The sequence below is a fragment of the Elaeis guineensis genome, chromosome 12 (assembly GCF_000442705.2).
Source record: "Elaeis guineensis isolate ETL-2024a chromosome 12, EG11, whole genome shotgun sequence".
Lineage (NCBI taxonomy): Eukaryota > Viridiplantae > Streptophyta > Magnoliopsida > Arecales > Arecaceae > Elaeis > Elaeis guineensis.
In genome coordinates this window covers 16,730,136-16,755,486 of record NC_026004.2, presented here as the reverse complement: position 1 = coordinate 16,755,486, position 25,351 = coordinate 16,730,136, and the positions used below count along the sequence as shown (strand labels likewise).

At 34.6% G+C, this 25,351-nt stretch overlaps 1 pseudogene; it reads left to right on the top strand.

Moving 5' to 3' along the window:
• The first annotated feature begins 14,319 nt into the window (after positions 1-14,319).
• LOC140852819 (uncharacterized) lies at positions 14,320-15,039 on the top strand (annotated as a pseudogene).
• The last annotated feature ends 10,312 nt before the right edge of the window (positions 15,040-25,351 follow it).

Below are 25,351 nucleotides of genomic sequence, written 5' to 3'. Positions count from 1 at the left end.
CCACTCCCATAGTGCCGGCGCCGTCACACATCCCAAGCCACTCGGACTCGGCCCCCGCGACCCTCGCTCCCACAGCGTTAGTGCTGTCACACACCCTATGCCGTCCGGACTCGACCCCCATGATCCCCGCTCCTACGGTGTTGGTGCCATCACATATCCTGTGCCATCCGAACTAGACCCCCGTGACCCCTGCTCCCTCAGCACCAGTGCCATCACACATCCCGCACCGCTCGGACTCAGCCCCCACAACCCCCGCTCCCATGGTGCCGGCACCGCCACACACCTTGCATCGCCCGGACTCAACTCCCGTTACCCTTGCTCCCACAGTGCCGGCACCGTCACATACCCCGTGCCGTCCGAACTCGACCCCCGCTATCTTTTTCTTTTTTTCTTTCTTCTTTTTTTTTTTCTTTTTTTTCTTTTTTTTCCCTCTTTTCTCTCTTCCATTCCTCCCTCCCCACCATCACCCACCCCTCCCCAGCATCACCCACCCCTCCCCGGCCGACCACCTCCCCGGCCAATCCCCTTCCCACTGTCACCTCCCCAGCCGACCCCCGTCGGCACCGTCACCTCCCCAACCGACCCACTCCATGGCCTGTTTCACCGCCGGCCGCCCCCTCCCTAGCCTCGTCTCTATCGCCATCGGTCGCCCCCTCCCCGGCCCCATCCCTCCCCCATTTCACCCTCGACCCTCTCCCCACCGGCCGACCCCCTCCCTGGCCCCGTGGTGCCACCGACTGCCCACGGCCCCCCCAACCCCCTCCCCCCATGGATGGCTTCACCCCACGGTGGCCTGATTAACAAAAAAAAAAAAGGTTGGAACCTTACCTCTGATGGCGACGGCGACGATGGAGAGGGGCTCACCGATGGGAAGAGAGGGAGGGGAGAGCAGGGAGAGAGGAGAGCTCAAGGAGAGGGAGAGAGAGGGAAGAGGGAAAGAGTAGAGGAGAGAGGGGAGAGAAGAGGGGAAAGAGTTTCGCGTGAAGGGATGTGAACTATTAGCGACGAAAATTTTCATCGTTAATAAAATTATCGATGAATAAAATTTAATTTTCGTCGCTAATAATTTTTGCTAAAAAAAATTTCTCACTAAAAATTTTTTTTCTATTAAAAAATTATTTACGATAAAAAAATAAATTTCATTGTTAATTACTTTATTAGCAATGAAAATAAAATTTTTGTTGCTAATAATTTTTATCAAAATTTTTTCCATGAAAAAATTTTAACTCTTAAAAAAATTATTTGCGATGAAAAAAAATTTATCGTTAATTATGTTATTAGCAATAGAAAATTAATTTTCATCATGAATAATTCCCACCAAAAAAAATTTCTCTCCTAAAAAAATTTTTTCTTTAAAAGATTATTTACGATGAAAAAAAATCATCGTCAATAAGCTTATTTGCAACAAAAAATTGATTTTTGTTGCCAATAATTCTCACAAAAAAAATTCCTACTAAAAATTTTTTTTCTCTTAAAAAATTTTGTAAAAAAATTATTGACGATGAAAACTAAATTTTCTTTGTTAATAATCTTATTAGCAACATAAATATAATTTTTGTTAGAAATAATTTTTACAAAAAAAAAATTCCAATAATAATTTCATAAAAAATTAATTTTAGATTTTTCTCACAAAGAAAATTTTTCATCCAAAAAATTTAACAACAAAAAATGATATTAAAAAATATTCATGATCAAAAATAAAATTAGTTTTCTTTAATCTAAAAAATTTTTGGTCTAAAGAGCCTGGCTGATCTTCATATGATTTTGTTAGGGTTGATTAATTAAGTAGCCTAAAAATTTAATGATATTTTTCATATGATTTGAAACTATAGTCGATGCAAGGATTTGTCATCTGACAGAATTTTATTTCTATCTTTGCAGCCATACTGGTATATAAAGGTAATATTTTTTATATTTTTTTTTCATTATTTTATTTTTTTAGGTTAGGAGGGGCTAATCCTCACTTTTTCTATCTTATAATGATGAGTGGCAACTGGTGAACTGGTTTTTACAGATAATCTTTTTGGTTTTAAGTATTTGCATAATCTAGTTTTATCTAGTTTTCAAAATAATTTTTATCAATTTATCTATATTTTATTTTCATTCAGGGGACCAGCAGACCAACACATTGTCATGTACTATTGGATGATAACCATTTTTTTGCTGATACATTGCAGATGTTAACTAACAATCTTTATTATATATGAGTTAAATTTTGATCGTATTCTTATGTTTTGACAGACACCTTATTTGGATCAATTTTTAGGTGATCTGTTGGCTTTAGTTTCTATATAGAGTCTGATCTTTTTCATAGAGGATCGACATCAATTGGTGATTTTAGAGATCAGACTGCTGTGGTGCATCATCTGCCGCAGATTAAGGATAGCATTCAAGAAGTTATATTCTTCTGTCAAAGATGTTATAGGATTTTATTGCCACAACGGATTATTAGTCTAACTTTTTTGGGATGGTTTAAAAGTAAATGATACAATTTAGTCCATCGAACAGTTGATAAAATTTTATTTTTTATACAGCTGGAAGTTGATATTTTTTCTGAATCAAATTTTTTAAATTTAATTTTTTGATTTTTTGAATCAAATTTTTTGTATTTAATTTTTTCAAGCAGTTTGTTCCTGGATCTTATAGACAGTTGATTCAATTGTAGATGAAAAATTTTATTGCATCATCCAACAAAGCCAGGGTACTGGGAGAATGATTTTTTTTAGTATCGAAAGTTATTTTTTTAAATTTTTGATTTTTTAATTGTTAGTGATGAAATTATTTCATCATAAATAATCAAGTATTTATAATAGAAACTCAATTTTCATTGTAAATAGTCAATTATTAATGATATTTTTGCCAATTCATCATAAATAATCTATAATTTTTATATTTTTTAAATTTTATTTTTTCATAATATTGATGATGAAAATATTTTTATCATAAATAATTAACTATTTATGATAGAAAATGAGTTTTTATTGCAAACATTAAATTATTTACGATGTAATATTTTTTCACCAATAATCTGTAATTTTTATATTTTTCAAATTTTTTTATTTTTATAAAAATATTGATGATGAAAATATTTTCATTATAAATAATAGACTATTTATGATAAAAAATAATTTTTTATTATAAATACTATATTATTTATAATGCAATATTTTTATCATAAATAATATACAATTTTTATATTTTTTAATTTTTTTTAAAAATATTGATGATGAAAATATTTTTATCATAAATAATTGACTATTTATGATGAAAATAATTTTTTATCATAAGCACTATATTATTTATGATGTAATATTTTCATCATAAATTATCTATAATTTTTAAATTTTTTTAAATTTTTTATTTTAGTATAAAATATTAGTGATAAAAATATTTTTATCATAAATAATGACTATTTATGATAGAAATATTTTTTTATCATAAATATTAAATTATTTATGATGTAATATTTTCATCATAAATAATCTATAATTTTTATATTTTTTAATTTTTTATTTCTTTAAAAATATTGATGATGAAAATATTTTCATCATAAATAGTGAACTATTTATGATGGAAAATATTTTTTTATCAAAAATACTATATTATTTATAATGTAATATTTTCATCATAAATAATTTATAATTTTTATATTTTTTAAATTTCTCATTTTTTTCAAAATATTGATGATAAAAATATTTTTATCATAAAAAATTGATTATATATGATGAAAAATAATTTTTTATGATAAATACTATATTATTTATGATGAAATATTTTTGTCATAAATTATCTATAATTTTTATATTTTTTAAATTTCTTATTTTTTTAAAAAATATTAGTGATAAAAATATTTTCATTGTAAATAATGGCTATTTGTGATGAAAATATTTTTTTATTATAAATACTGAATTATTTATGATGTAATATTTTTATTATAAGTAATTCAGAATTTTTATATTTTTATATTTTTTATTTTTTTAAAATATGAGTGATAAAAATATTTTCATCATAAATAATTGACTATTTACAATGAAATATAATTTTTCATCACAAACACTATTATTTATGATAAAATATTTTTATCATAAATTATCTATAATTTTTATATTTTTTTAATTTTTTATTTTTTAAAACATTAGTGATAAATTTTTTTTATCATAAATAATTTAATATTTACATCAAAAAATAATTTTTATCGTAAATAATTTATAATTTTTTAACTTTTAATATTTTATATTTTTTTTAAATATTAGCGATAAAAATCTTTCATTGTAAATAATTGGTATTTATGATAAAAAATATTATTCATTGTAAATACTTAATTATTTATGATGTAATATTTTTATCATAAATAATCTATAATTTTTAATTTTTTAATTTTTTTTATTTTTTCAAGTATTAGTGATAAAAAATTTTCATCATAAATATTTGAGTATTTTTTATGAACAACTTTTTTCATCATAAATATCAATTATTTATGATGAAAAGTTTTTATCATAAATAATATGTAATTTTTAAATATTAGTGATAAAATATTTTCATTGAAAATAATATTATTTTTGATGAAAAAATATTTTTCATCTTAAATACTTAAATTATTTACAATAAAAATATTTTTATCATGAATATTTAAAAATTTAAAATTAAAATAAATATTTTATTATTTATAATGAAAATAATCATCGTAAATAATAAGTATTTTCAATGAAATTTTTTTTGTTGCTAATATTAAATTGTTTGCAATAAAAAATTATTTTTATCATAAATATTTTATTATTTATGATGAATTTAATTTTTTATCATAAATACTCTTATTACTGATGAAAATAATTTCATCGTAAATAATTTTATCACAAAAATATTCTTTTCTTGTAGTGAAAGGACTTCTTTTTGCAAGTTCGTTCTTCTCCAATAGCTAAGTGCACTTCCTCGGCTCTAAGCTGACCATCTTATCGGAGATCTGTGGCAACAGTTTGGCACGTCAAGTAGGGATCGAGGTCCATCTCGATTCTCTGAGGTTGAGATTCACCTCGACTGATTATGGGATTTTTCGGACTGTACACATCACAGTCCCCCTTGACTGGGGGGCTCTGTTATGGTTCTCATAATATGGAGGGACCAATAATCCCACATCAGTTGTGAGTCAAGAGAGACTCATGCTTATAAGGAGGAGATCATCCTTCCCATGTGAAGCACCTTTTAAAAGACAAAATCATGAGGCCCATGGGCTAGAGTGGATAATATCTCATGTGTCGGGTCGAATCCTTGGCCATAACAATGACGCACTAGATAGAGGGTGATGATTCCTCAATAGAAATCATGACAAAGATGAGCCTGATGTTTTACGATCGGTGGTCACTACGGACCAGCAATAGTTTGCTGTCATGATACGGCAAGTCAAGATTTTAACAGAAGCTGTTCACAACTTACAATAGACTGTAAAACAGCGATAGCAACAGCAATGTCCAAAGGAGTCGGGGCCACAGCCCGTGCAATCAAGACATAACCGACAGCCTCCTTCTCCACACAAACAGACTTGGCACTCGCACCATGCCAATCCTCAATCTATTCGGCACTCACATCATACCGATTTTTGACATGTCCGACATACTAATTCTAAAGAACTTCTCCTTCCCCTTGATGAATTTTCAAAAAGAGGAAAATGCCTCATTCTCCTTCAGGTTCTTCTGGGGAAGATTCTACCTTGAGATTATTTCGATATTTTGATAAATCTCAAAGACAACTGGATGACTACGACTGCAAGTTGTGGGAGATTGATCACCGACTCAATCAACTCTAGCTAGACAATCGAGTTTCATCTAGCATTCTCAGCATTAATACTCATCCTCCATTTTTCCTATGAATCTTGGACGAACCAATCCTAGCCTAATTCAAGATGCCACAAATGGTGCTTTATGATTTCTGCACCAATCCACTCGATCATCTGGAGAGCTATAAAGCTCTCATATTTCTTCAGGGGGCTTCCGACGCCCTCCTTTATGTGGCTTTCCTGGTTACTCTTTGAAAATCTACTCGAGCTTGATATGTTGGGCTTCAATCGAAAAGTGTTCATTCTTTCGAGTAGTTTGAATAGCTATTCATGGCTCACTTTAGTACTAATAGAAGAATGCCATAAAATTCTGACAACCTCTTCTCCGTCAAACAACAAGAGGGGGAGCCACTGAGAGATTATGTGATGCACTTCAATGCCGCCATATTGGAGATCCGCGACCTCAATGAATCCATGGCCATTTTGGCCATGAAGAGAGGACTCCAAAATTTCAGATTTACTTATTCTCTGGATAAGAAGTTTCTTCGAACTTATACTGAACTTCTCGAGCATGTACAAAAGTATATTTGCACCGAGGAAGGTGCTTCTAACCAGCATCAATCCAAAAAAAAAGATCAGAAAAGAATGAAGAAGAATGGTGCCCCCATAGGGCCTAGCAAGGTTCGAACTGATAAAGCGGCCCCACCTCACCAACAAAATCCAAATCCAAAGAATTTTGATTATAGGTATGACTCTTACACCCCCCTCATTGCTCGTTCATAGATCTCATGAAGATCGAACGAAAGAGCTATCTCTGACAACCTCAACCAATGAAGACACCACTGACGTCCTGTAACAAAAAAAGATATTGTCGATTTTATCGCGACCATGGTCATGACACTGAGCAATGCATCCAGTTAAAAGATGAGATAGAGGCCCTGATTCATCAAGATTATCTTGAGAAATACTTGCAGGACCGTCTGGCTCAACTACCTGCGGACCAACAAACTCAACCGCATCCCGAGGAAGAAATTCATGCTTAACCGATGATAGTTTTGATCAATATAATCTCCGAAGAAATAGCGCCTGGGGGGCAGAATACTCAGAGAACTCGCTGAAGCACCAATGAGGAGAGAATACAATTGCCTTTTTTAATAAAGATCTATGAGTTCAAACTCCTCATGGTGATACTGTTGTCATCTCCATGATAATAGTCAATTATGATGTAAAATATTGTTTAGTCGATAATAAAAGATCGACAGATATATTATTCTATGATACTTTTTTCTAAATATAATTATCTATTAACAGACTAAAACTAGTTAATATGCCTTTAGTCAGATTTATGGATGTCTTGGTGAAAGTAGAAGGAGAAATAGTATTTTCAGTCACTACCGGACAACGACCACGACAGTCAACCGTATGACTTAATTTTCTGATAGTCCAAGTTCTCTCGGCTTACAATGTAATATTGAGACAATCTAGATTAAATGCAATTTGGTCAGTGGTATCGACATATCACCTTCTCGTCCGTTTTCTTACAACAAACGGAATTGAAGAAATGAGAGGAGACCAACAACTAGCCCAAAAATGTTATTTGATGATGATCAAAGGAAAAAAGCCTCTAGAAGCTCTTCCTATCAATGGGTTGGACCAGTGAGAGGAAGAAAGCTGAGGAGAATCTACCAAATAGCTTGTCTCAATACCCTTGAAGGAAGAAGACCCAACAAAAACTATTCAAGTTGGATCCATATTGAGTCAAGATCTTCGAGAGAAGCTCATATTTTTCCTATAGAAAAATATCGATGTTTTTACATGGTCAGCTTTGAATATACCAGGTATACCTTCTGACATGATTGTATATAAATTAAATGTTGACTCCAAGTGTAAGCCAGTACCTTAGAAGAAAAAAAATTTTATTCTTGAAAGACAAAAGGCCATCAATGAAGAAATCGACAACTTGCTAGCCGCAAACTTTATCCGAGAAGCAACCTACCCAGATTGGCTGATAAATGTAGTGATAGTCAAGAAGGCCAATAGTAAGTGGAGAATATGCATCGATTACACCAACTTAAATAAAGCTTGACCAAAAGATAATTTTTTATTGCTGAGAATTGACCAGCTAGTCGACGCTACATCGAGCCATCAACTCTTAAGTTTCATGGATATTTTTTTTGACTATAATCAAATCCAGATGGTATTCGAAGATAAGAAGAAGACTGCGTTCATCATCTAGAAGGGCCTATATTACTACAAAGTTATACCTTTTGATCTCAAAAATATCAGAGCGACATGCCAATGATTAGTCAATAAGATCTTTAAATATCAAAATGATCGCAACATAGAGGTATATGTCGACGACATACTTGTAAAAAATGATGAAGCCTCTCGACATATCAATGACTTAGCAGAAGGCTTCGATGCCCTAAGAAAATACTAAATAAAGTTAAATCCAACTAAGTGTACATTCGAAGTAACTTCAAAAAAAATTTTTGGGTTCATGATAATAAGAAGAGCTATAGAAGCTAATTCTAAGAAGATCAAGATGATCCTCAACATGAAACCTCCAACTTCGAAGCAAGATATTCAAAAGCTAACTGGATGCATTGCATCTCTCAATCAATTTATTTCCAAATCGATAGAATGATGTCTTCCGTTCTTCAGAACACTTAGAAAAATAAAGAATTTTAACTAGACGGATGAATGTCAGAAGGCCTTTGAAGACTTGAAATCGTACTTGAGTTCTCCTCCTCTATTGATGAAGCCGAACATGGATGACGAGCTATTCATGTACTTGGCTACATCTTCTGAAGCCATAAGGTCGGTCTTAGTCCAAGAAGATGGAGTGCAAAAATTCATTTACTATATAAGTTGGGTCTTACACGGTGCATAGATATTCCCATATCGAGAAGGTCGTCTATACAATCATCATCAGCATATGACGGCCATGCGCATATTTTCAAGCCCATTCGATAAAAGTTTTAATCAATCTTTCCTTGAAAGCCTTGCTACAACGGCTAGATTCTTCGAGAAGAATGACAAAATGGGCAATTAAACTCAACGAGTTTGATCTTTCTTATCCTCCTCGATCTTCAATGAAAGCTCAGATATTGGCCAACTTTGTCATCGAATGCATAGTATCAAAAGATAAAAGAATTCAAGGGCAATATGAAGAACAAACTTTGGAACCGACATAGATCCTGCATATAGATGGAGCATCTAATGCACAAGACTGTGGAGCAGGTCTCATTTTGACTAATGTTGATAGAGTGGTCAATGAATATGTTCTTCAGTTTGCTTTCAAGACTTCAAATAATCAAGCTGAATATGAAGCTTTGATAGCTGGCTTAAAAGTAGCCAAAGATCTCGACGTGAAGCAATTGAAAGTCTTCACTAACTTATAGTTAGTGGCTAGATAAGCCCAAGGAGAATATGAGGTGCGAGACTCAATTCTAGCAAAGTATCTTTGTAAGCTCCAATCTCTATAATCAAGCTTCGATTATTTCAAGATTTTTTATATTTTTCACTCGAAAAATGTTCGAGCTGATTCTTTATCCCGGCTCGCAACATCTGGATGCCACGAGCTAGGAAAGTTCTTCATTAAACACCTTGACAATCCAAGTATCGATGTTGAGGAAGAAGTTCACCAGGTTTAAGTTGGTCATAAACCAAGTTGGATTGATCCATTCATCGGATACTTAACCAACAGGACACTATAGATAGATCATGTAGAAGCACGATAAATAAAGCGGTTGGCGACTCAATATGTGCTCGTTAATGGCAGCTCTATAGAAGATCCATTTCTCTGCCCCTACTCAAATGTCTTTACCCCATCGAAGTCGATTTTGCCCTCAGGAAAGTTCACGAAAAGATCTGCTGTAATCACTTGGGGGTAGATCACTATCCTATAAAATACTTCAGCAAGAATATTATTGGCCAACTATGTAAAAGGATGCTGCCGACTTAGTCCAAAAATACGATCAGTGCCAAAGTTTTGCCAACATTCAAAGACTTCCATCAAGCCATCTTACTTCAATATCGGTGCTTTGGCCATTCGACTAATGGGGAGTCGACATACTCAACCCATTTCCTCCTATAAGTGGATAATGAAGATTTATAATAGTCACCATCGATTATTTCACTAAGTGGATAGAAGCAGAGCCACTGGCACAAATAATAGAGAAAAGGACAATGGATTTTCTATGGAAGTTGGTCATTAACCATTTTGGGCTACTCCGAGTAATCATTATGGACAATGGCTAACAATTAAATATTGCCAAGTTTGAAGAATTCTGCATAAAGTATTAGATTATCCATAAATTCACTTCAATCGGACATCCATAATTTAACAAAGAAATTGAAATGACCAATAGAACGATACTACAAGGCCTGAAGACAAGATTAAACCAAGCTCAGGGATACTAGGCTAATGAGTTATACAGTATTTTATGGTCCGACTGAACAACTCTCTGAATCCTGAATGGAGAAATACCTTTCACTTAGCATTCAAAACTGAAGCTATAATTCTTTTAAAAATTGGCTTATCGTCGATAAGGGTGGATGATAAGTGATATATTTTTATATTTATTATAGATAGTTTTGATAATTTATGGTGTTAACATCTTTTTAAAAACATAATTTCATGAATTTATTAATTTTTTTTGAAAAATAAATAATTTAAAAAAAAAAATATGAAATTAGATATATTTATGAAAAATAAGATGTTAATTTAATTGAGAAATTTAAGCACCAAAATAAAAAAAATTAAAAAAATTTAATGTATATTTTTTTTTAATTTTTCAGGCAAAAATCAGAGCAAAAATAGAGCCAAAATATCCTAAAAAATTTTAAAAATAGCCTCCGGTGCATGGTGGACTAGTCGGTCGGTCCACAGAGCCAGGGCACGGTCCACAGCAAACTTCACGCGGTCCACAGATGCGGCTCACAGCGAGAGATGGATTCTGGATGCGATCCAATGGCTGATATTCATCTCGATCTAGATCCAATGGTCCAGACTCATTGTCGATTTTGAATAAGAGATCAGAAGCGCTGATCGACGGCCCAGATCGGACGGTCAGAATCAAATCTGACCCTGATAAGGAGTAAAAGGCTGATTTTTGGGTTGATCTGAGCGGTCCAATCCAGATCCAACGGCCAAAAATATTCTTAGAAGATCAATACATTTTCTAAGGATTTTAGTACTCCTTTTGTGATCAGAAAAATATAAAAAAATTATCTATAAATAGGAGGCCCAGGAATAAGCTTTAAGAGGAGAAAAAATCAGAGAAAAAGTAAAAAAAAAATTCAAAGAAGCTTTAGGGATCAATTATTGAGAGATTATAGAGTTAGAGAGCTTGATGCGAGGCTAAATTCCTTCAATCCAGGAATATGATGAAGTCTGTAAATGAGTTTTTTTTTATATTTAATTTTTATGCAATAAAATTATGCTTTTATTTCATATCTTTTTATTTTTTTTTGAGATATTGATCCATCCTACACAGCCTATACCCTCTATTGACGTGCCATGATCCTTTGATACGGTACGTACTTTGGAGAGATAGATCGTAGTATGTTAGATTGAATCTTAGATCTTGTAATTAAATTTAGATAGTTTATACTCCAACAGGATGAGCTGTGATCTACTAATACAGTCCGTATCCCTTAAAGATAAATTATACTAATACCATAATTATAAGAATTAAATATTATAATATTAAAAAAATAAATAAATAAATCTCTTTGCATGGTGGATTCAGAGTTTTTGGGTTATTTCTCTGAATTATTTTTTTTCATAATTTAATTTATACTTTTAATTAAATTCTTGCTATTTTATTTCTTTTAATCATTCTGCAATCAATTCTCTTTTATTTTTTCTTAAAAAAAAAAGAGGTAATCGCCCTAGATCTCCGTGAAAATAATCCCTACACACCCTTCTATATAGTTTGAGTTGATTTTTATTCTTGACCGCCTATGACAGCGATCAAATTTTGGCACCATTATCGGAGATCTAGGCATAATTATTTAAAAAAAATAATTCTTTTTTAATTGCTTTCTAACTTACCTAGTTCTTTAGTCAAACTTACTTTCTTTTCAAAAAAAAAAAATCTCTACATTGACATCTAATAATCTACTTAGAAAATTAGATATTTAATCACAAAACCTAAAAAATAAAATAAATCAATTTACTCTTGACTAACTACTAAATCTGATCATCTTTTCTTCTTACATTACATAATTCTATAAAACATCTTAAAGGCACAAATCCTAAACAAGATAAAGTAAAAATTTCATCACCCTTCTTTGGCCCACAAATCACCATCTTGCATATTGCATTGATCTAAATCTTAACTTAAAATCAATTAGACGTTGGTCCCTAAGAACTTTCGAGCTCAATAGGATAAGGGATCCTAAGAGTAAGATCGGGTTAGGGTTAGTCAGTTTGACTGATGTCTAAGAAAGTGGTTCAATGACTACATCCTGAAGGATGGTGGTTATTTAATTGGTTCTGTTCGCTTACCTAGCTAACTCAGTTGGTGTCTAAGAAAAGCAACGGGAGGACCCCCACCGACCTTACACTTATCTGGCCAGTTGAGTGGCTAGTCTTTTACCTAGAGTGCTCAAAGGCAACCTTGACAAGTTAGGAACTGTCTAGATCTAGGGTTACCCTTAGCTAGGATTGATTGTATGACGTGACTACTAACCTACAAACATTAACCCTAATTAAAATGCTCTTCTCTATCGTCTCTAGATTTAGAACTCCTTAGGCCCCCATCTTTAGAATTCTTTTCTCATCTATTTTTTCTTTTTTTTTAAAATATATAAAAATAATAATAAAAAAAAAATTATAAAAATAACTAAAAATTCTCAAATTTTTTCATGGACAAGGTTATCTGGTCGATTAATAAGAATAGATCCAAACTTTACATCGAGTCCAGTAGACCTTAAGCCCACCATGGGTGAACCTGAACATGAACCTAGGATCTTGAAAGACCTTTGCTATCCAGTTGGGATAGCCCAACCCTCATATATCCGACTTCCACAAACTGATGCTAATTTTGAAATTAAACCTTAGATCATAAACATGCTTTCTAAATTCACCAGAATCAAGGATGCATACATTTTTATGAGAAAATTTGAGGAAGTATGCGCCACAATGCGGCTTCAATAGCTCACTAAGGATGCTGTAAAACTTAGGTTGATCAACTTTGCCCTCAAAGATAGTGCCAAAAAATAGTTATACAGTCTTCCTAATCAATCCATCGCATCATGGGAGGGTTTTGTTAGAGTGTTCCTGAAAAAAAATTTTCACACCATAAGACTGTCAAATTTAGGAATGAAATTAATCAATTTTATCAATTACCAGGTGAGTCTTTTTGAAAGTACTTTGATCATTTTAAGAATCTTTTGAGTCAATGCCCACACCATAAAGTAGAAACTTAGAGGCTGTACCAAATCATTTATGAAGGATTAGACCCAAACTCAAAAACCATGTTAGAATCAATGTGTCAGCGTTAATTTATGAATAAAGAACCCATAAAAGCCTGACAATTTCTAGAGGACTTAGCAGAAAAGAGCCTACAATGAGAGATTACTAGAGAACCTGATAGACACACACCTTCAAGAGGGGATGTATATCAAGTTCAACCTTTCCTAGCTGAAGAGGTTAAATTCGCATCTTTGATTTGTAGGATAGAGGCTCTAGAACTCAAGGAACACACCCAAGTGAATCAAGTTGCAACAACAACTTGCAATGGGTATAATGCCATAGACCACACAATGGAAGGATGTCCTTTCTTGATGGGTCCAGTCGAGAACGAAGTAGCACAGGTGAACGCAGCCTATCAAAGACCCACAAATGACCCCTACGCACCAACATACAATCCAGGATGGAGGAACCACCCCAATTTTTTTTTATCACAAGAGTCAAACTCAATTAGACCTGCTTTCAATCAACCCAACCCCAAACCCACTCAATCATCAAATACCTCATCAGGTTTCAGCTATGATCAAAGGCTTAACTCGCTAGAAAAGAGTCTGAAAATCTTAGCAAAATCATCTGCTAGCACCAACACTACACTGAACAACTTTATGCAGACCACAGGTCAGCTTCTAACTTCCAACACCCAGGCTATTACCCGTTAGAGATGCAATTAGGTCAATTAGCCACAGCTGTAAGTGAAAGAGAAAAAGATAAACTATCGAGTCAATCCGAGGCTAATCCTAGGACCCAGAATAATCAAAGATCACAATAAGGAGCCCAGATCAACCAATTAAATGTAATTCACACTTTAAAGTTTGAAAAATAAGTAGACAACTATGTCGGTACATCTGAAGATCAAGATGAATCATTGTCTAAACCACCTCATGAGCAAGTGATCGATCAGACCGAGTTTGAGGATCCAAATAAGTTTAAGGAGTCAACAGAGATTAACAAACCATCCAAGCCACCGGAAGAATCCACATCAGGGATTAAGCAATTCGAGACATCACCCACCAATTCTGTAGCTCCTTTTTCAAATAGACTTAGGTCCAACAAATACTCAGCCCATATGGATCAAATCTTAGAGATGTTTAAACAAATGAAAGTGAATATCCCTCTAAAGATATGATCCAACAAGTTCCCACATATGCCAAATTTCTCAAAGACCTATGCATAAAGAAGAAGACCACCAACATTCCCAAGAAAGCCTTCTTGGAGGCTAGTGTAAGCTCATATCTATCAAGCCACATGCCGGTTAAGTACAAAGATCCAGGGTCTCCTACAATCTCTTGTGTTATTAGAGAAACCATCATTGATAGGGCCTTATTAGACTTAAGGGCTAGTGTGAATATCCTATCTTATTCGGTCTATGAAAAATTAAGGATAGGAGAATTAAAGCCTACAGAAATTATATTGTAATTGGCAGATCGATCAGTGAGGGTCCCCAAAGGAGTTGTGGAAGATGTGTTAATCAAGGTAAGTAATTTTATTTATCCTGTGGATTTTATGATCCTCGAGACTGAACCAGTGATTAATTGAAAAGGTCACATTCCAGTAATCTTAGGAAGACCATTCTTAGCGACCACCAATGCCCTAATCAATTGTCGCAATGGACTCATGAAATTCTCATTTGGAAATATGACCGTTGATCTTAATATTTTCAATCTTGAAAAAAAAAGGGACCAATTCGTTGATGTAAATCTGATTCAGGATGAGATCTATGAGACCATTGACCTAGGAGAAGAAGATTTTGACTGTAATATTTGGTCAGACCAAAAATTTAAAATAACTTATGAAATATCTCCATCTAGTGATCAGAGAGTTCATCCACAATGGCAACCACCTGTCGAACCACTTGTGAGGATGGATGAACCTATACACAAGCTATCGATTGAGAAAGTATCTAAGCTAGAACTCAAAATACTCCCTCAGCATCTCAAATATGCATATCTAGGTCCATCAGAAATTCTATCCATAATTATCACATCAGACCTAGATCAAATCCAAGAGGAGAAACTTTTAGCTGTCCTCCAAGAGAATAAGGAAGCCATAGGCTGGACCATGACTGACATCAAAGGGATCAGCCCTTCAATTGTCCAACATCGAATTTATTTAGAGGGAGAAGCCAAGCCAATCAGAGACCCCCAAAGAAGACTTAACCCAGCTATGAAGGAGGTAATGAATAAAGAGATTCTCAAGTTACTAGACTATAAAATTATCTACCCTATTTCAAATAGTTCATGGTTAGCCCAATTCAAGTAGTGCCTAAAAAGTCTGAGGTAACAGTAGTCCAAAATGAAGTAAATGAGTTAGTACCGACTAGAGTCCAAACTGGATGGAGAGTTTGTATTGATTACAGAAAATTAAATGCGGCCACAAGAAAGGACATTTTTTTCTACCATTTATTGATCAAATATTGGAAAGGCTAGCCGGACATGAGTTCTATTATTTTCTTGATGGATATTCTGGCTATAATCAGATTCCTATAGCACCAGAGGATCAAGAGAAGATCACATTTATCTATCTATTTAGAACTTTTGCCTATAGACGTATGCCCTTTGGTTTATATAATGCTCCATCTACTTTTCAAATGTGCATGGTCAGCATCTTTTCTGATATGATTGAGAGATTTCTAGAAATATTCATGGATGATTTTTTCATCTTTGGCTCTACCTTCTCTGAGTGCCTACATCACTTAAGATTGATCTTAAAAAGGTGTAAGGAGAAACACTTAGTGCTTAATTGAAAAAAATATCAATTTATGGTCAAAGAAAGCGTAGTACTTGGCCATGTTATCTCAAAGAAGAGAATTGAAGTAGATAAAGGCAAAGTAGATTTGATTGTAAATCTGTCACCACCCAAATTAGTCAAAGAAATTCGCTCATTCTTAGGACATGCTGGCTTCTATAGGAGGTTCATCAAAAATTTTAGTAAAATAGCTCGACCACTGACCAATCTTCTTGCTAAAGACATCAAATTTAATTTTACTTCTGAGTGTCTCAAGTCTTTTGAGCATCTTAAAAAGGCACTGATATCTGCACCCATTATTCATCCACCTGATTGGACTCAACCCTTTGAACTCATGTGTGATGCATCTGATCATGCCATCGAAGCTATTTTAGGACAAAAAATTGATAAACTGCCACGAGTTATTTATTATGCTAGTAGAACCCTTAATGATGCGTAGCTTAACTATTCAACCACTGAAAAAGAGTTTTTGACGATTGTCTTTGTCCTAAAAAAGTTTAGATCTTATTTGGTTGGATCACATGTCATTGTATATACTGATCACTCAGCCATTAGACATCTCTTGATAAAAAAAAGATGCAAAAGCATGTTTGATCCAATGGATTTTACTTTTTCAAGAATTTGATCTAGAAATCAGGGATAAGAAAGGAACCGAAAATGTAGTATTTTTTCCTGATGAACAACTCATGTCTGTGACCAAAGAATCATGGCACATTGATATTGTCAATTACTTGGCCACTAGTAGGATTCCTTCTTATTGGAACACTTAGGACAAACACAAGTTCTTTGCTCAAGTAAAGTATTTTATTTGGGATGATTCATATCTGTTTAAACAATTTCTGATTAAATCATTAGAAGATGTATCCCGAACCACGAGATCAACAGTATCTTATCTTTTTATCATGACCAAGCCTGTGGTGGCCACTTTGGAGCCAAAAAAATTACTGCAAAAGTTCTTCAATATGGATTTTACAGGCCCAATTTGTTTAAAGATGCACATGAGTACTGTAAAAGTTGCACTAGATATCAACAAGTAGGATAGATCACAAAAAGAGATATAATGCCATTAAATCCAATCTTAATTATTGAGATTTTTGATGTATGGAGAATCGATTTCATGGGATCACTTCCAAATTCTTTCGAAAATGAATATATCTTAGTGGCTGTCGATTATGTGTCCAAATGGGTAGAAGCTATGCCGTGTAGATCGAATGATAGCAAAATTATTATCAAATTTTTAAAAGAAAATATTCTCTCTCATTTTGGAATCTCTAAAGCCATTATAAGTGATCAGGGAACATATTTTTGTAATCGAACCTTTGCAATCCTGATGAAGAAATACAATATCACCCATAAATTGGCCACATCCTATCACCCCCAGACTAGTGGACAAGTTAAAGTTTCAAATCATCAAATCAAACAAATCCTAGAGAAGACTGTAAGCACCAATAGAAAAGATTAGTTATTGAAGCTAGTAGATGCTCTTTGGGCATATCGCACTGCCTTCAAAACCAACTTAGGAATGTCTCCTTACAGGCTTGTATTTGGTAAAGCATGTCACTTGCCAGTAGAGCTTGAACATAGGGCTATGTGGGCCATCAAAAATTAAACATGGATCTAGATAAGGCTGGATAACATAGGAAGTTACAAATTGATGAACTTGAGAAAATCAGGAATGAGGCATACGACAATGCTAAGATATACAAAAAAAGAACTAAGGTGTTTCATGATCGAGCAATCCTTAGAAAATCATTTTCATCTGGTCATAAATTTTTTTTGTATAACTTTAGGCTACATTTATTTCCTGAAAAACTTAGATCTAAATGGACAGGGCCCTATATTGTAAAAGAGATTTTTTCTCATGGAGCTATAAAAATCAAAAACCCAAGCAATGATACTACTTTTAAAGTAAATGAACAATGATTGAAACCATTCTTGGAATTGCCTACTAAAATTGAGGAGGCCATGGTTCTCCATGAGCCTATTTATTCTAATTGATTCTGTATCCCAGGTTCAGTCTGGCTGAAGACTTAAAACTTAGCACTTTCTGAAGGGCAACCCAGTTTTCAGTTTTTGCTTTTACTTTCTTTTGCATTATGTTCAGGTTAATCAAGACTTACTTTATACGGATTTGAAGGCAATATTGGCTAAGATGGGAGAAGCACCAATTTTGAAAAAAGCTTCTGGATCTAGTGATATCTCTCCTTTTTCTTTCTCTTTTTATGCACCCTTCATTTTTCTTACTCCATTGAGGACAATGTCGATTAAGTTGGAGAGAAAGAATAAAAATTTTTTCTAAAGTCCTTAAGTAAGTTAGTATTTAGCATTTAAGCACCTGATTATACTTAAGAATCGAGTTAAACCAAATATTTTTAAAAGAAAATTGATGTACAAACTAGAGCATTTGTGAGATATCGAGGGATCAAGTATTAAGAAAATTCAATAAAGAGTTAAGTTTAGAACTTAAATAGTTTTTTTAAGTATTTTTAAATTTTTCTACCAGCATCAAAGAAGAGTTTACTTCTTATGGACTTGTGTAGGATAACTATACATTTCTTCATATATTTAAAAAAAAAAAATTTAAGTACTTCATGCTGAGTAATCGGGCCTCTTTGCCTAAGCAAGCATTGAGTTTCGTATCAAAAGGTATGAACGGCAAAGAAGCTTTGTTGTAAAGTTAGTTTTAACTCATAGCCTGTTTGATTCGAGCAAGTAGGTCCGAGGGGTATTCTATACCTAGTGCCCTAAAGTCATCTGGTTTGAGAGTCATTGGCTGAAAACTTGCTACATGGGTCAAACAGAAAGCTTAAGGGGTTAAGACACTCAATAGCAGTACAATGTTAAAAAAAAAAAAAGAGTTCAATAAATGAAGGACGGAAGTAACAATGTACTTATCCATAAGAAGGTTAATGATTTAGAGATAAAGATAGAAATAATTTAGAAAAAATTTAGTGTTCTTAGTTTAACTCTTATATTGATTAGTATTAATACTCCAATGACATACCTCACTCACGCTCTACTGTAAATCAGTGGCCTTTTTAAAATTGTTTGGTAAAATTTGAGACTTTAAGTTAAATGATACTTAAATCTAAATTCTTTCTTTACTCAAGGACGAGCAAAATTCAAGTTGGAGGATATGATAAGTGGTATATTTTAATATTTATTATAGATATTTTTGATAATTTATGATATTAACATCTTCTTAAGAACCTAATTTCATGAATTTATTAATTTTTTTAAAAAATAAATAATTTTAAAAAATATATATAAATTAGATATATTTATAAAAAATAAGATGTTAATTTAATTGAGTAATTTAAGCACCAAAATAAAAAAAATTAAAAAATTTAATGCATATTTTTTTAATTTTTTAGGCAAAAATCGGAGCAAAAACGGAGCCAAAATATCCTAAAAAATTTTAAAAATAGCTTCTGATGCATGGTGGACCAATCAATCGGTCCACAGAGTCAGGGTGCAGTCCACAGCAAACTTCATGCGGTCCACAGACGTGGCTCACAGCGAGAGATGGATTCTGGGCATGATCCAACGGCTGATATTCATCCCGATCTAGATCCAACGGTCCAGACTCGTTGTCGACTTTGAATAGGAGATTAGAAGTACTGATCGACGGCTCAGATCTCATCTGAATCTAGATCGGACAGTCAGAATCGAATCCGACCCTGATAAAGAGTAAAAGGCTAATTTTTGGGCTGATCTGAGTGGTCCAATCCAGATTCGATGGCCAGGAATATTCCTAGAAGATCAATACATTTTTTAAGGATTTTAGGACTTCTTTTGTGATCAAAAAAATATGAAAAAATTATTTATAAATAGGAGATCCGAAAATAAGCTTTAGGAGGAGAAAAAATTAGAGAAAAAATAAGAAAAAAATAGAGAAAAAATTCAAAGAAGCTTTAGGAATCAATTATTGGGAGATTATGGAGCTAGAGAGCTTGATGCGAGGCTAAATCCCTTCAATCCAAGAATATGATGAAGCCTGTAAATGAGTTTTTATTTTTTTTTATATTTAATTTTTATGCAATAAAATTATGCTTTTATTTCATATCTTTTTATTTTTTTTTTAGGATTGATCTATCCTACACGGCCTATACCCTCTATTGACGTACCGTGATCCCTTGATACGATATGTATTTTGGAGAGATAGATCGTAGTATGTTAGATTGAATCTTAGATCTTGTAATTAAATTTAGATAGTTTATACTCCAACAGAACGAGCTGTGATCTACTGATACAGTCCATATCCCTTAGAGATAAACTATACTAATACCATAATTACAAGAATTAAATATTATAATATAAAAAAAAATAAATCTCTTTGCATGGTGGATTCAAAATTTTTGGATTATTTTTTTGAATTATTTTCTTTCATTATTTAATTTATACTTTTAATTAAATTTTTGCTATTTTATTTCTTTTAATCCTTCTACAATCAATTCTCTTTTATTTTTTTTAAAAAAAAGAGGTAATCACCCTAGATCTTCATGGAAATGATCTCTACTTATCCTATCTGTATAGTTTGAGTTGATTTTTATTCTTGACCGCCTACGACAGCGATCAGTGGAACATTATGACGAGTCAACTAATTTGAATAGATGACGTGCCGACTTAGACTTGATGAAATTCAAAGGCAAGCTCAGTTAAGGATAGCCTCATATCAACAACGGATAGCTCGATACTATAACTCTCAAGTTAAATCTAAAATTTTTCATTTAAGAGATCTTATTCTCAGAAGAGCCAAAATCTCCAAACCAATTGAGTAAGAAAAATTATCGTTGAATTGGGAAGGTCCCTACAAAATCTCCAAAGTATTTCAATCAGAAACATATAAAATTGTGAACTTAGATGGCAGAGAAATTTTTTGGACTTAGAATATCGAGAATTTATGTATGTACTATTAGTAAGTCATTGAATATATTATACAAATGACTTCTTTGCTACAACTATGTGCCAATAAGTTCAACTATTCAATAATCAACCGAATAATATGATTGACTAACACTCGATCATATAACTAAATCATTGACTTACATCCGACGAAAAGTTAGTCAGCTGACATCCGATTAGCTAACTTAGGATTTGCAATACCCAAAAATAATAGTTAGTCTGATAATACCTGATTAACTAATGGTTAAATAATCTAAAACAAAACTAAGTTAGTAAACTTTTTCAACTATGTTCTCGATGATCGACAATCTTACTTAGTCATTTTATCGAAAGTATCAAATGAAGACACAGAAGTAGTTCAAGGAAAAAAGTTCATTTCATTTCAAAAGAAAATTGTACATGGTTGGAAGAAAGCAAAATACAAAAGATTCAAGGATGTGCATTGGGGCTGGCTGCTTCGTCGGTGGCTTAGGGGCCTCATCCTCCTCACCATCATCGGGAACCTCACCAGGACGCAATCCGCTCAAGTGTAGTTTGGGATGGAGGCAATGAAGGGCCATTTTACAATCTTCAAAGCTAACTTGGTAAGCAATAGTCGATTTTTCAGCAACCTCATCCTCAAACTCCCGAGAAGCTCAAAACTAGATCAGTGCCCAAGAAGCTACTTTCTGGGTCTGAGTTTCTACTACCAACACTTTCTTCTCTGCTTTTCGGAGAGCCTTCTCGGCATCTCTCCTTTTATCCCTCTCTTTAGTGAGTGCAATTTCCACCAACTCCATTTCCTTCTTGAAGTTGGCTTTCAGCTTCTCTACCTTCTCCTTCCTCTTCAGCTGAGACTCTAGTTTTGCAATTTTGTCCTGGGAAGGAGCCAGCTTGGCCTCTAACTGAGCCAGATCTTCTTGGTATTTTTTCTCTGCTCTTCGATTGTGTGGAAAAATTTTTCAACTACTTCAACCCGAGCATTGGCAATCTAGGCCTGATCTTCTAGTTGATGAGTGAGTCAGCGAAGCCGGACGGTCCTTTATATAAAATGGTAGTGTCATGTACTAACTATAAGAAGACAAAATTTTTTAAGTCAGAAACTCAAGAAGAAATCAACATATAAATGAATACCGAGAAGATGAATGTTCAAACTTACTAACAATAGCAATGCGTAGCAGGCCGAAATGATCTCCTCAGTTGGACGAGCCTCCCTTTCTTCCCTATCGGTGGAGAGCATAATTATCTTCATCAGCTCCCTGGCAAGATGATGGTCTCAGAGTGCCGTGTCAATTATCTTGATGTGCATCTTGAGTGCAACGTACCCCTCCTTGCATGACTCTAGAGGGGCATGCTCCATGGTGGAGGCGGAGGCCATCAGCGCCTTTCCTCTCTTGGCACCTAGTCCTGCAACGGCTTAAGAAGGTCGATTTAATGCAACTCAAGTGGCATCCAAAATTCCTTGTGCCAGCAAGGCTTGCACTGTGGAGATGGTAGGCCTAGTCCGTGCCTCACCGATGACGATGACATCATCATCCTGCTTGGTAGATGGTGCTGGAGGTAGAGGCAAGGCCCACAGCAGCGAAGATATCTTGAGCGGTGATGGTGGCTGGGTACTCCTCGGCACACTCGAGGAAGATTCTCCTCGGGGCTTCTCCGATGGTCCCCCGAGAAGGCCCCCCTTGGGATGAACCCGGCATCTTTTTAATGGCCCGCTAAATAGATGCAATTGAAATCTTCATGGTTGCAAGCCGAAGAGGAAAGTTAGTCTCAAGACTAGAAGAAAACCAATAAAAGAAGTTCGAAAATTCAAAGAGAAAAGAAGGCTCTACCTGAAGAGTTAACTGGATTTAGTCCAGTATCGTATAAAGACTACTCTGCAAGCAATTCCCATTGTGCTGGAACTATAGCACCGAGCAGTAATCAATGGTGCTCTCTATCTTTCTTAAGGACTACTTCATTATTATTAAGAGAAAGATCAGGAGTAGTTCAAATCCAATTGAAACCCCACGAATGGTCGGCAGCAAAATAAAAAAACCTATTCTTCCACCCATGGACAGAAGAAGAAAGCCCAATGATAAATTGATGCTGTGCTAGAACCATAACACCAAGCAATAAAACATAGTGCTCCCACTATGCTGGAACCATAACATCGAGTCGTAATATATGTGCTCCCTGTCTTCCTCAAGGACTACTTCGTTCTTGTTAAGAGAAAGATCAGGAGTGATCCAAATCCAATTGAAATTCCATGGATGGTCGGCAGCAATATAAAAAACTTATTCTTCCATCCGTGGATAGAAGAAGGAAGTTCGGTGATAAATTGATGGTGGTACCGAGGACTAAAGAACCACCATCCTCTTTTTCAAAGATATTTCTTCAACATGAATAGAGCACGAAAAAGCGAGATTCTCGGCTCAAAATGGAGGTGGCAAAGAATGACAAAAGAACAAAGAATGCTAATGGAGTTTGGAGCTAGTTGGGCCAGGACTATAACATATAAGTTCAAAACATTGGCAATAAAAGGATGCAAAGTAAATCGAAGTCCAGATCGAAGAAATTCTTTGTAGATGGCGATATAGCCATCAAGAGGATGGATGACCCAACCATATAGGCTAGAAGTCGACAATCTGTAATGACTGGAGATCCGATAATGGTCCCTCAAGTGTTGAATGTCGGATTTACATAATTCGAACCTCTGATGAAGAGGTTCAAAAAGATTCTAGGTAGCCGACTGATCATTAGACTCATGAGAACCAAAATAGTCCTGTCGAGAAGAAGTAACATCTTTAGGGGCATTCCAAAGAACCTTCTCAGTTTTCCCTCGAGTAGTTAGAGCCCGAAAATTTTTGTCTCTTATAAAGTTCTCATCCAAACTCTCTCCTAGAAGAAGATATCCTACAGTTTAAATTTAAAAAGCAAAAGGAAGAAATAAAGAGATTGACCATAAAAATAGATTAGACGACGACAATGAAGAAGCCGATAGTGATGGAGACAAAAATACCAACAGTGGAGGAAAAGGAGATGGACTCTTCTGCAAACTCTTAGCAGGGACGAAACCAGCAGGAGGAACCCATAAATGAAAGAAGATTCAAAGGTAAAGAGAACCCCTATTTATAGGGATGCTCGACGGCTAAGATTGATGCTAAGAACCCTGCCACAATTAAGGATGTCGATACGTGGTAGAAATCTCAGCCGATGACTTCCCCGGCCATTCAACGCACTGCTGCTATGATTTTGCCATGTCAGTTGAATTAGCCGGAAGAATAGCCAAGCAAATAACTGATTGACACATGGCCAACATGGACAATTTGGAGGTCATTACTCTGATGGTGAAATCTTTCGTAATCATTATGGAAAGCCTTTTCAAGCGACCAGCAGCAATAATTACTGCATGTTCTATGAAAAAATAGAATGGTTGCATATTCATGATGCTACAAAATAGCCGCACAATCCACTAGATAACAAAATGACTAGACGTCTCCTTTCAAGACAACAATACATGAAATCAGTTAAGAAGAAAACTCAAAATTGAGCGCGAAGTTCAAAATCCCGATTAACTTTCTTCTCCCAATGTCACTACATCATATCGGACTCGGGACTTGGGAGCAAGTGTTGGGGTAAATCTTTGAATGATCGACTAAGATGACAACACCGATGTTGATACCAGCCGACAATCTAATTCGAGTTTTACCCAAACTAGGACGATGCGACCGACCAATAATTCGACATACAACCGACACTTCTAGCTGATTTTTGACTGAGGATTTCCTCGATATTTAGCTGTACATTTTGGAAGACGACCTTCAACCTTGGGGTAATAGAGGCCAAATGATGGTTATTTAACGTGGGTATTAATTACTCATAATTATGAGGTCGTGGAATGTAATAACCATCCACTAATGACCCATTACTCAGTTTCTACGTTATTGATGACAGTTATCAGAATAACTATCCACCTAAATGCAGTTACACCTACGTTCCCATATTCTGAGAGACGGGAGTTACAGAATAATAACAACTCCACCCTATATAAAGGGAGGTAAAAGGGGGACCAAGGGGGGGCTCTTTTTTTTACGTATTCTATTGCTCTCATTCTTCTGATTCTTTCAACTGTTCTCTTACTCCAACTGACTTAAGCATCGGAGGATCCTTCGTCGGACAACTTCCAACAAAAGAACTTCTTTTTGCAAATTCCTTCTTCTCCAACAACTAGGCGCACTTCCTCGACTCCAAGCTGACTATCTCATTAGAGATTAGCTATAACATCTCCTAATCCATATAGGCTGTGAGCTAGATCTACTCTAATATCAATTGTAACAGCTAAAGATCTTACCGCAAAAAGCTAGCCAAAATGTTTACTTAGATTTGTTGGTCTTATATAAATACCTAAAATCTAGAACTAAACACGGACCATATAGATTCTTGTATCATTACAAGAAAACATGACCTTATCAAAACATATGATAAGA